This window comes from Doryrhamphus excisus, chromosome 8 (assembly GCF_030265055.1).
Source record: "Doryrhamphus excisus isolate RoL2022-K1 chromosome 8, RoL_Dexc_1.0, whole genome shotgun sequence".
Lineage (NCBI taxonomy): Eukaryota > Metazoa > Chordata > Actinopteri > Syngnathiformes > Syngnathidae > Doryrhamphus > Doryrhamphus excisus.
Genome location: NC_080473.1, coordinates 368,503 through 380,374, shown reverse-complemented (window position 1 = coordinate 380,374; position 11,872 = coordinate 368,503). Strand labels below are relative to the sequence as shown.

The window sequence follows — 11,872 nt, the reverse complement described above, 5'->3', positions numbered from 1 at the left end:
ATGCACGTGATAGGAGATCATCCTTGATGTTTCCACCAGCATCATCTCCCACCAGCTGCTGCTTTGCATCCAGCCTCAACAGTTTAGCAAGGCACAGGGGGCTGGTGGATTTGTACGCCCTCAGCTGACGTTCCGGCTTGCATGTACGATACGTCATGTGTTGGACATGACGTGGGCCCGCTGACGTCTCTCCGCAAAGGAGAAGGCATGTAAAGCAGGAACAAATAGGAGGCCCACAGCGTAGAATCTTTCATTCATCCTTTTTTTATGCCGCTTATCCTCACTAGGGTGAGTGGGGGGTGTGGTGGTGCTGGAGCCTACCCCAGCCGACTAGAGGCGTGGTAACCCTGGATCACGGAAGCCATTACATCAATTATTACTGAACAAAAAAAACAGCAAAATGTCAAAAATGAAGAGCAAAATGAAGTAGTAATTTTATGATTTTCACTTTTCACCATGTGGCCCCGGCTGGAAAGACAGCAAGGGTGCCCCCCCCCCCCCCCCCCCCCACTCCCCTCTCCCCTGCAGGGAGGCGAGTTAAATATGTCAGAGAGAAAGAAGACGAGAAGGCTCTTCAGTGGTGGACAGAACCCCCCCCCCCCCCCAAGACCAAACGAAACGTGAAAAGGTTGACTTTTCTTTTCTACGCCTCTCTTCCTTCATCTTGTCTTCTTCTATTACTGTACTACTTTACCACTAGTAGTACTATTTATTTACTAGGATTTATCACAATGGCATCATTATTCAATTCAATACATGACAAACATGAATAAGAATTTAAATAAAGAATGAATAGAAATGTTTACTATATATCTGAAAATGTGACTATATGATGAAAGTAGATGAGGGACTTTGGCAGAACGTGAAGACGCTATGGTGATCCCATGAGGATCATCATAAGCTTTTGGCTAAAAAGCCCCCCCAAAAGCCAATCCAAATGGCTGAGATTTGTCCGTCGCCATTGCAGGAATGTTTCGTCTAGGAGGGAAGGACGCCCGCCACGCCCATATGCCGCTTTATCGCCAGGAAACATCTAGGGGACGTCTATTTTGGTGGCTCCCACAGCGGGCCGTGTCCAGGAGAAGATAGAAAAGGTTACCTTGGTGACACCAATCGACACTAAAACCTGGGGGCGGCGTGACGCCACTATCTTTATCTCATCCCCCCACCCCTGCATCAGCATCTCCATTTCCTGTCCACGCCTTTCATTCCACTGCCATCAGCCTGACAATGCTTGGTGGGCACCTGCCCTTGGGATGATTGGCAGCACACAAAACACACTTTGACCCCCAAGACGTTCACGCCACGGCCGTCCTTTCATGAGGACACAAAGCATCATGACTGGCCTCATTTATTACCCACCAAAGTAGACATTATAAGATACAGAAAATCATAACACCCCTATAGTCACCTTTACAGCCTTCTAAATGCCACTTTTAACATCATAAGAGCCCTCTAGACATGACATAACAGCCCTATAGTCACCTTTACACTCCTATGATCCAATATAGTAGACATTATAAGACATAGAAAACCTCTTTACAGCCCTCTAAATGCCACTTTTAACATCATTAGAGCTTTCTACAAATGACATAACACCCCTATAGTCACCTTTACACTCCTATGACCCAATATAGTAGACATTATAAGACATAGAAAACCTCTTTACAGCCTTCTAAATGCCACCTTTAACATCACTAGAGCCCTCTAGACATGAAATAACACCCCTATAGTCACCATTACACTCATATGACCCAATATAGTAGACATTATAAGACATAGAAAACCTCTTTACAGCCCTCTAAATGACACTTTTAACATCATTAGAGCTTTCTAGACATGACATAACACCCTTATAGTCACCTTTACACTCCTATGACCCAATATAGTAGACATTATGGAACATAGAAAACCTCTTTACAGCCCTCTAAATGCCACTTTTAACATCATTAGAGCTCTTTAGACATGACATAACAGCCCTATAGTCACCTTTACACTCCTATGACCCAATATAGTAGACATCATAAGACCAACAAAACCTATTTACAGCCTTCTAAACACGACCTTCAACATCATGAGAGCCCTCTAGACATGAAATAACACCCCTACATGGCTATACTCACCTATGTGTATATTGTAATGACATACACATGCTTATATAGTAAAAATACATACATATGTAGGTATAGTTGTACCTTGTAATGACACGGTCATCAGTGCAGTAAGTCCAAGTCCATGTTTGCAAGCAAAGATGGCAGACGATTGAATGAACAGCTTTGATGCTTGAACTTGTTCCTTCTCTTAAGAATGTTGGATTGTTCATGAAAGATGACCTTGATGACTTTGCAGGCCTCCATCATACCCCCCCTGCAATAATAAAGCAGACTGCCACTATGTGTACTTGTCCATATATACTTTATTGCCATGCACGCCAGCTAGCGACTCATCAATAAAGCTTCACCCAATCAAATCTCCAAGCAACAGCGTCTGATCCTCAACATGAGGGCGCATTAATGCCTTCTATTGACGCCCACCCAAAGCGATCACATCTGCATAGAAACAATGGAAGCAGGCCACTGGGAATATCGGGTGGTCTTTGCACCCCCCCGGAAAAAAATGAGGTCTCCTCATGAAATATGAAGTGATAAGCACTTGAGCTGATATGTGAGCACAGCTCAGGTTCTATCAATCACCCCAAATATCATCAGCCACAGTCCGGGCTTCTGGTGACCTTTTCACAACACATTATGATAGCCTCCACGCTGAGAAGGTCAGCCCTCAGCCGGGAGGAGGAAGACGGCACCATGGGGACCTCCCATCCAGGTGTTCATTAAAAAAACCCAGAAGCAGGAAGTCACCACAAAACCCGACCAACACTGTAAATAATCGGAAGTAGGAATTAGTCGAATGCGATGCCTTTATTTTGAAAGTTGACCCTTGAACGCGGAAGTGATGTTTGCAATCACAGCTGAGGCTAATTCGAATCCTTCAATTGTCAAAATGAGAAAACGAACCACTTGCCCAACAAGTGTCAGAAGAGGACGAATATGACATATTTCAACCGTCTTTTCTGTCAGTTATGTACAAGTTTGCTGTATTTCAACACCAACTTTGGCACGTGACGTCAGCCTTAATTAGCATTGTGGAACAGGCAATGGGCTGTTTGCTAACGCACACGGCTAACGGTGCACAAAGGACCACAGTTGACGAGGACCGCCGTCACAAACTTGTTCTCTGGTCGGATACACACTCTTGAAGGTACTGCATCTTTTCTTTTCTTGCTCTTCTTTTCTTTCTTTTTCTCTTCTGGGAGCGAAATTGTCACCGTCACCACGCTTCCGGTCTTCCGCCGCCACGTTTGTTGTAGTTTATTGGAAAGTGGCAGGACTACATTTCATTGTGGTTGGTTGAAGTATTGTGCCCATTGTTGTTGTTCTAAGAATGAATGAATGAATGATATATATCACCTTTTCTATGTAGATGGCAGTGTAATTAGTGCGCACCTGGAGGTAAGAATGAATAAACGAGGGTGTGTTAATGAGTCCTAATGAATGTGACATTACAACAATCACATGGCTACTATCCTGTATAAAGTATAGAGGGGGAGTAGCCACCTGCTGTGGCCCAGCAAGGTGCACTGTATTCGGGCACATGCTCTGGGCAGCCACTGTGATGCTATGGTTGTTCCAAGTAGCTGATGTTTTTTTTTTGTGCTCCATGGGTTCTTTCCCCTCATGGCGGAGCATTTGGCACTATATCCTTCTTCGGACAGTGAATGTTTGTTTCCATGTGACCTCAGGGGAAGTTAATGTCACAGGCCGGAGAAAAAATGAGAGCTTGATTTGCTCACCCACACAGCAGGGGTGATTTGGCATCATTGGTTGTTTTTGAAAATGATCTGAGCTATTTTTAATATTGTATTTATCAATACGACATCATAATTCCCTGATGACTGTATCAAGCACCCCAAATCTGTACAATAAAAACTTTTGCAGCATGGGAACCTCTCCCCCTGTACTCCCCACCAGTGTTTTGTGTTTTAAGGATAATTGATCAGAACAATGCTAAATCATACAGCAATAGACTGAAGAACGGTAGCATAGCAATTTATAAACAATGTTCCTGCAAACATTTTTGCTCACATTTGATGCACTTCCCGTTTTGTTTTTAATTTGCCAGCAGGTCCTTCCAAGCGAATGGCATTTTGCTAGTGGACATGCAGTATTACTCCCTTTTTGAAACCAATTTGCTGTGGATCAGCACTGTAGTAAAAAATCAGGCAGCAGAGCAAGACGTCAGCTATACTTTGCTTTAAACGCTGGCCCTAAAAGTCTTCAGCTAATTCACATCTTCACGACCTTCTACAACTCTTGATTATCGCGAGAAAGAGAGAGTTCATGTTTTTTTTTTTTTTTTTAAAGTCATTTTAATTCATGTGTGACTGACTGTAGGAATGGATGGGTGCAATACACAACTTGATGAATTCATATTTGATTGATGTACACTGGTAATTAATTCAGGGCTGGATATATGAATGTACACAACATTAATTTATTTTTGTGTGATCAAGCTTCCAATGCGCTCATCTTGTTGAAGCAGCAGAAGGGGATGGCGGCCGTCCCTGAGTCCCACTCTGACTTGCAGACAGAGATGCTATATACAGACAAAAAGCAGTTTAAAACACAACATGTATGGGGATGCATTACTGTTCATACTCGCATAGCCATTCTTGGAATCCAGGTCCTTCAATTTAGGGAGCAGTGTTGTAATGCCAAGTGCGTAGAGGATCCGCACATTCCCTCCTGAAAAGAGAGGGGTCATTCCTCCAAAAACTGCAAATTTATGTGCACTCGAGTTATTACAGTTAGGTGGTAGTGCTGATTTGAACACTTTACAATTATACAATTACGGAACTACAACGCACATGGCAACCAATATGACACCGACAGTGATTAAGGAAGGTGGAATCCTGTGAAACAAAATACATATATATATTTTCTCGTTAATTAGCATCCATGGGAAACGCTGTAAAGCATACATGTGTTTAACCCAACACCACCACACACAGTGTAGGCCTATTTACAGTGTGCCTTGCACATATTTAATGGTGTCATACTCTACTCGTATCTCATGCAACCTTTTTAATACATTGCTATGAATCAAAAAGCCACTAAATAATTTGAGAAACTAAACCCTGGTCCGAAAAGTGTTGTCCAGGGCTTGCGGGCTAAGGTAACATTAGCAAGCTGGATGAACGAGCTAAGCTAGCTAAGGTAATGTTAGCTAGCTGAGCAAACGAGCTAAATTAACGTTAGTTAACTGGGGTAGCCAGCTAAGCTAACATTAGCTGGGCTAACGAGCAAAGCTAAGGTTAACTAGCAAGCCAACTAGCATCCAAAATCAACCTTAAAAAAGCTAATATCAATACAATAGAGGCAAGTGTATGTGGCAGTATGTCACATACAGTATGTATGCCATGCTGTGGAATAAAAAACAAAAAACAAGCTTACTGACTTTGCTCTTTTTTCCCCCCACTTTCAGCTGTTTTGAGTTGTGGTCTCCGATAGAGCAGCTACACACAATAACCCGCACAGAAAACCTTTTAGATTTTGCAGAATCTGCACCTACACCAGCTGTATTTGCTTTGATTTGTGCTTCCTGCCAAAACGGTCTTATCTCATCGATGGCCCGCCTCCGGGCAAGCCAACTTCGCTGTGATTGGTCACACGGCCAAGTGCTATGACCTATATAAGGAAGTCCGCCCCTCTGTGACATCACAAAGAGAGGATAAGCGGCAGAAAATGAATGAAAGTAATGAATGGTATCGTTGGTATCGATGTTGTTGTTTTTCGTCTAGTAAAAATATATATATAAAAATATATATATATACTTTTCTGTTTTTCATATTAAATAAAATTTTTCTTTAATATTTCACCTCTAAGCTGCTAGAATACTTCTTTTCCCCCGTAGTACATGTTTTTTTCTCGTTAGAAAATATCTAATATATTTTAACATTTCAACTTATTAATTTTGTTGTAATTATGACTAGATTTCCATAATATTTTTGTTTCATTTGCGTAACAACTCAATTGAGCAAAAATTCGACATATATTTGTACTCGTTTCTCATATTAGCACTTTTTAAGAAAAACTTTTTTGAGAAAAAGTGCTGAGAAAATTATATTTTTCCTCTTAAGTGTACGTTATTGTTCTATGTTATGACTTTTCTCATTGGATTACATTTCTCATCATATTTTGACTTTATTCTTGTACAATTACTGCTGATTAGTTTTTGTGTGAAATTAATTCTAGTTTTTATTACATTTTTAGAGTGTGCAGTGGGACCAATAAAAACCCAGCTGAGGGCCACAAACGGCCCTCAAGGACACAGTTAGGACACCTCTGATGATAGGCAATGGACAGTAGACAGCGTGCATTCACACGACAGACAGTACCACGATCCATAATGAGGTCTGATGCATTTGTATCATGCAGATGTATGACTCTTTTGAATGCATATCGTTTTGACAAGACAGACTCCTTACTCACCAGAGCTAGAGATGGACCAATGTTGGGGGTACTGATGAGTAGTAGTTAAGGTATTCCTTTGGAGTAAAAGTGGAAATGTGAAATAATACACAGAAAGCTTTCTGCATCTTCCATAACTTGCACCTATTCCACATGGATTTACTTGGATTTCCTCGACTGCAAATGAGTGCGTCACTGGCACAGACTAGTACAGATTAGTACGAGTACTGTATGACTTTAGGGGCAGGCTTTGCCTTGCTGTGGGGGGGCGGTGCCTTGTTGGGAAGCACGTAGCAAGATGATTGGGCCAAGCTGGACAGGTCCATAGCCATAGCAGTTTGTAGTTTGTCTTCTATCACAAGGCTACAACAAGGCTTGTACATAATGTACGCGTCTGAGTACAAGTGGATCAGCCATACTTTGCGTGGGAATGTTCCTACGTGTGCTCCCCACACGTGTCTGCAGGGGTTTGCTTGGCATGGTATCAGAAAGAGGCATAACGTCTGTTCCAAAGTCAAAGCTGACGTGTGTTTGGCCTGAAAGCCAAAGATAACACAGCTCTGCTTTCATGGATGACTCGGCACATTCAGATGTTGAAGTCCGGATCCTTACTCTACATTTTCAATCAAAGCATTAGTCATTACCAAAATAGTTGCTGATGGATTGGATATTGCATGCGTCATGGCGGCTCCGCCTCGCTTGGGACATAAAAGGTCCCGAGGAGAAGTTGCTTTGTATTTCTCAGCCTATTTGTCTTTGACTCGGCGTGCACGAAGATGACGTGCACATGCGCTGCTTTGTGTTTGCTCAAATGTCAGCGGGTGGGAGTTTTTCCCTTTGGGGTTAATCAGATGCCGCCGAAGGTGATAATGAGATCTTTTCACACGCGTCTATCGTTGATAGGTGTTAGCGTGACATTTAAGGTCTCGTGGATAACAAAATGGCACTTGTGGTGTTTCTCTTTCGCTGTCACATGACTGATCTTGTGCTAATGTTCAAGTGAGCCAACGTGCATCTTCCTTATGTGGGCCATGCGCTTCTTATTCTTTACCTGCGAATGTTCAGGCAAAGTGTGGAACTTGGATCTTTTTGTTGTTTGCCTATTTCCCTGCAGGTTGATGAATTGTAGGGGTGATCCTAAAAGCAATACACATAACTTTAGCCTCCCAGGATTTAGCCTTATCCTGCCGACACCCCCTTCTTTGTGATGGATAGAAATGATGTAGGCAGAGCAAACAGGGAGGCCCAGAAAGGTCACAGGGGTTTACATCATTCCATAAAGCTTCTCCTCTCTGAGGTGAGAAGACAACATCAAACAGTGGATGCTTTGCCATCCAAAACAAACAAATGACGGTGGAATCGAACGGGCCCCCGTGCAGCGTCTCCGCCACGCTGTGCAGTATATCACACGCAAACTCATTTTCATTCCCGGCCTTGTCCTCCCAGGGCCGCCCCACCAGGAAGACTAAATAAATGTTGCTTCTTTTCTCATCATTGATTCCAGCAACGACCTTCACAGTCACAGGTTATTAGTCAAAATGGTAGAAAGACAAGTTCAATGTAGCACCCTGCATGGAGGCTGGCCACTGAATCAGCACAGCCCACGTGCCATGGCTGGCTGAAAGCTTCTCCTCATTCTGTGTGGAAGTGGTTTGTATTTGGCTTCTTCCCCACTCCATTCCAAACACTTTCTTAACCTTCCTCTTGTGTTCTGGAATCATCTCTTATGTTAATGGGTTGGTTTTGACTCATGTATTAAATCAGATATAAAATACACCAAAAACAATAAGTTACCAACAAATTTGCTTCTCATCTCTTGGTTACCTTCTTAGGCTTCCTCATCCATGAAAATGTTGCTTTTAATACTTTTGGTGTGGCCATTTTTTGTCACAATACCCCTTGATTTCAATTTCCAAAAATGGTAAACTGAACCTCAAAAGAATCATATTTATAAATTGAAAGTTCTTTTGTTACCTGGCTATTACTGAGGGATATAGACCAGCTTCACCACCAGCAACCTCTTCATCTGTGTCTTCTGGATCATACTCCACATTGTCCTCCTGCTCATCTCAATGGCTATGCTGGTCTGTCCTCTCACTCATTGTCACCAAAGATTTGGTCCAGATCTTGGACCACTGTACTTCTTGCCATTCTTTTGTTTTTCTGATGTTTTTCTGCTGGTATACTGGAAAAGCGGTCAAAATGAGAATCCCCTGAAGCTTACACGATGAGAAGAGGAGCTGGTTGTCATTGTGTTGGCTAATTGTACACTTATGATTTCAGTTTTGGCTCAAAATATTGCTTTATAATCATGTGATAATTGCCGGGTCGAAACCAACCCTAACAATACAGTGGTCATCATTTCAACCAGACCATTTTAAAATTTAGTAAAAATTATTTTTTGGGTTTTATTTTGTTGAAATAGAGTTTCCTGGCAAAGTCAAAAAGCCTTGATGCAATAAACAAATGTTATGGGATTCTTTTTATGCATTAAAATATAAAACGGGACAGTGTCGACCCTAACACAAGAGGAAGGTTAAAGGAAAAATGTTTTTTTTTTATTTTGCTGGTCATCCACAATCCTCATGTGAGACATGAACATGTGTCTTTCTCTTTTCTGTGCATTCGTAACATACAGTAGAATAACTGGTAATAAGAGACAGGAAATGAATGCATGTCATGGGACACACCTATTCCACCTAGAAAGGTCGCTGCTAAAACACCTCCACAAAGCTCCAACAAGGTTTTCCATCCATGCTGTTAGCATGTAGTAGCAAGCAAATTCATATGTCATACCAAGAACTGATCATTTACAATAATGCTCCAATGAGGTGAGATTCCCCATATTGTGCAGGCGAGCAAATCAAGAGCTCACTAAGAGGAAGACATTTTGCATGCTCCATTATGAGGGGGGAAAAAACCCATGGAGCACAACAAGAGGTGGCGATGATGCTGAAGGTATGGGCTAATAAGGCACATCACGCCTTGTCAACCAACGTGAGCATCATCGGCTGACGGCAACCTCCATCCTCCAAAGCTGTTGTTGGTATGGTATCACACCAGTGCACGTTCCTCCCCAATTAAGTGTAAGGAAACGTCCTTTCTTCTTCGTCAGGCTGGACTGGTGCTAACCTCTGCGGTGAACTTGTCCATCAGAGCGTCACAGTAGAAATCCACGCTGCTTGGCTGCTGTGGTCAACAAATTGCCATCCCTCGCTCATCCTTGAAGGATTGATTTTTCTCTTTGACGTGTGTGCAGTCTGCTTCACGGAGCACGTGTCTCTCTTCTTGTCTGGCTTAGCCGAGTATTAGACGCAGGTGCAAGACGAGCGAGGTACATCATGTTCTCACCAAGTTTATTCTGGTATTGTAAACAGCAGCAAGACAGGAGGAGGCCGTCTCGCTGCCGGTGCTGCCTCCACATGATGATGATGATGATGATGATGATGATTTTGTCATGCTCACTGAGGTTTGCAAAAGGAAGGACCTGCTTCCCACGGAACCAGCACCAATGCTGCCTTTCTGCTTTCAGAAAGAACGAAGACGCCCGGTGTTGCGGGACACGGCCACGCCCCAGGCAGGGTGCAGACATTCACACACGCCTTGCAACACTGCAGGATTAAAAACCAATACTAATGTCCAAAAAGCACCCGCATGGGCGCTCATGGGAAAATGGAAGTTAGGCTACCAGGAAGTAGGGGTCTCATGAGACACTCACACAAAGTTGGGTGTTCAAGATGACATTTTTATGTGACCTTTAAGAAAAGTACAATGCAAAATATTTAAATATATAATGCATTACAATATACTCATTTCATTTCTACAATGTTGTACTCTGTGTGTGTGTGTGTGTGTGTGCTAATGGCCCCGCCTCCACCCACCAGGACAAAGTCTGACTAAGTCTCATTCCATTCATGCCGTTGTTCTATGGAACAAACACACCAAATTGCTGAAAGCAATGCAGAGAGTGAACCCACTTCCTGCTGTTTGGATGCATGTGGCGACATATTGATGATCCAGCTCATTTTCATTTCATCAAGTATTGGTTTTCTGAACAAGACATCTTGTTTTCATCTTGAGGTCTTGTGACAGCACTACCAGGAAGTTAGCCAGACTTAAACCAGTGGACCCCCGGTTCGCATGTCTTTACATTCTCGTTCCCAGTTAGCATAGAACATGGCACACATCTTTGATGTTATTCATACGCAATGTTGTACATATATAGTAAACTATACAGCGGCTTTCTGTGTGTGTGTGTGTGTGTGTGTGTGTGTGTGTGTGTGTAAGCGCAGACACGATGAAAGCGTTCCACCACGCAGTCGCTCCAGGTTGAGTCGTTTGATGTAACCCTTTGACACGTTGGAAGTGTTTACATACGTTCGTATTGAGGATCTTTCATGAAAACTTCCTTTGCTTTCCCAGGAGCACCAGCCGTGCATCAATGAATGCTCATTAGCCAGATCCTCCCACTCCCGTGACTGCTCCAACAACATTGCCATCACAACCAACAGTTGTGGCTGTAGGCAACCTCCTGACGTACTTTATTATTATTGTCTTTTAAAAGCACTGGAATCATATCTGCGTCTAGCATGTTTCCTCTTTTTAGCCATCCATCCATCTTGTATGCTGCTTATCCTCACTAGGGTGGCGGGTATGCTGGAGCCTATCCCAGCTGTCTTTGGGCTAAAGCGGGTTAAATAAATACACGACAGATCTTCCTTGTATGGCTGAAGCTTTGTAGCTTTTTATGCTAGACATTTCATATGCTTTGATATCCTCATATTATGATAAATCCCAAGCTGACTTTGTAGTTGTGAGAGAAAAGCAGCAGCAAGCAGGACCAGGATGAAGAGACATGTTGCAATATTGGAGGGAATGATGAGAAGCTGAACATATGAATTGAGTGCAAGCACAGCTCTATAAACTTTGTAGTGTCTCCTCATAAAATCATCTTGCATCACCCCAAAGCAGGTTTGGTGTCGGCTGGTCAATTTCAGCTTTGCTAATAGCTCCTCTCTGCTAAGGCTTCTTCTCTATTTAGATTTTGTCAACAATGTCTGGTAGTCCTCTTATGATGGAAATGATGTCCCTGCTGCTCTTTGTTCCGTGTGTGTGTGTGTGTGTGTGTGTGTGTGTGTGTGTGTGTGTGTGTGTGTGTGTGTGTGTGCAGCGGCCTCATGCAGGGCTTCTCAAACGTCACGGGAACCCCCTCACAGGAACTCCCTCACAGGAGAGAACATACCAATAAAAAAAAAAAAGCCAACTACACACTAGTGATTCACAATGTCTTTTTTCCAAACGGACACCTTTCTTTATATCTGCTTTTTAAAAATGTAGATGGAAGT

At 42.8% G+C, this 11,872-nt stretch overlaps 2 long non-coding RNA genes across 2 annotated transcripts in view; one reads left to right on the top strand and one right to left on the bottom strand.

Annotated features, from left to right (window-relative positions):
- The first annotated feature begins 2,466 nt into the window (after nt 1–2,466).
- The window catches only part of LOC131135009 (uncharacterized), a 51,536-nt gene continuing 42,130 nt past the window's right edge, over nt 2,467–11,872 (top strand). Inside the window, exon 1 of the long non-coding RNA XR_009131512.1 lies at nt 2,467–3,258. This is a non-coding gene — a long non-coding RNA (uncharacterized LOC131135009). The remainder of the gene's footprint in view (nt 3,259–11,872) is intronic.
- Nucleotides 4,420–6,729, bottom strand: LOC131135008 (uncharacterized). The gene is made up of 3 exons (XR_009131511.1): nt 6,549–6,729; nt 4,716–4,802; nt 4,420–4,653 (listed from the first exon to the last, which is right to left on the bottom strand). It is a non-coding gene; the product is annotated as an uncharacterized LOC131135008 (long non-coding RNA).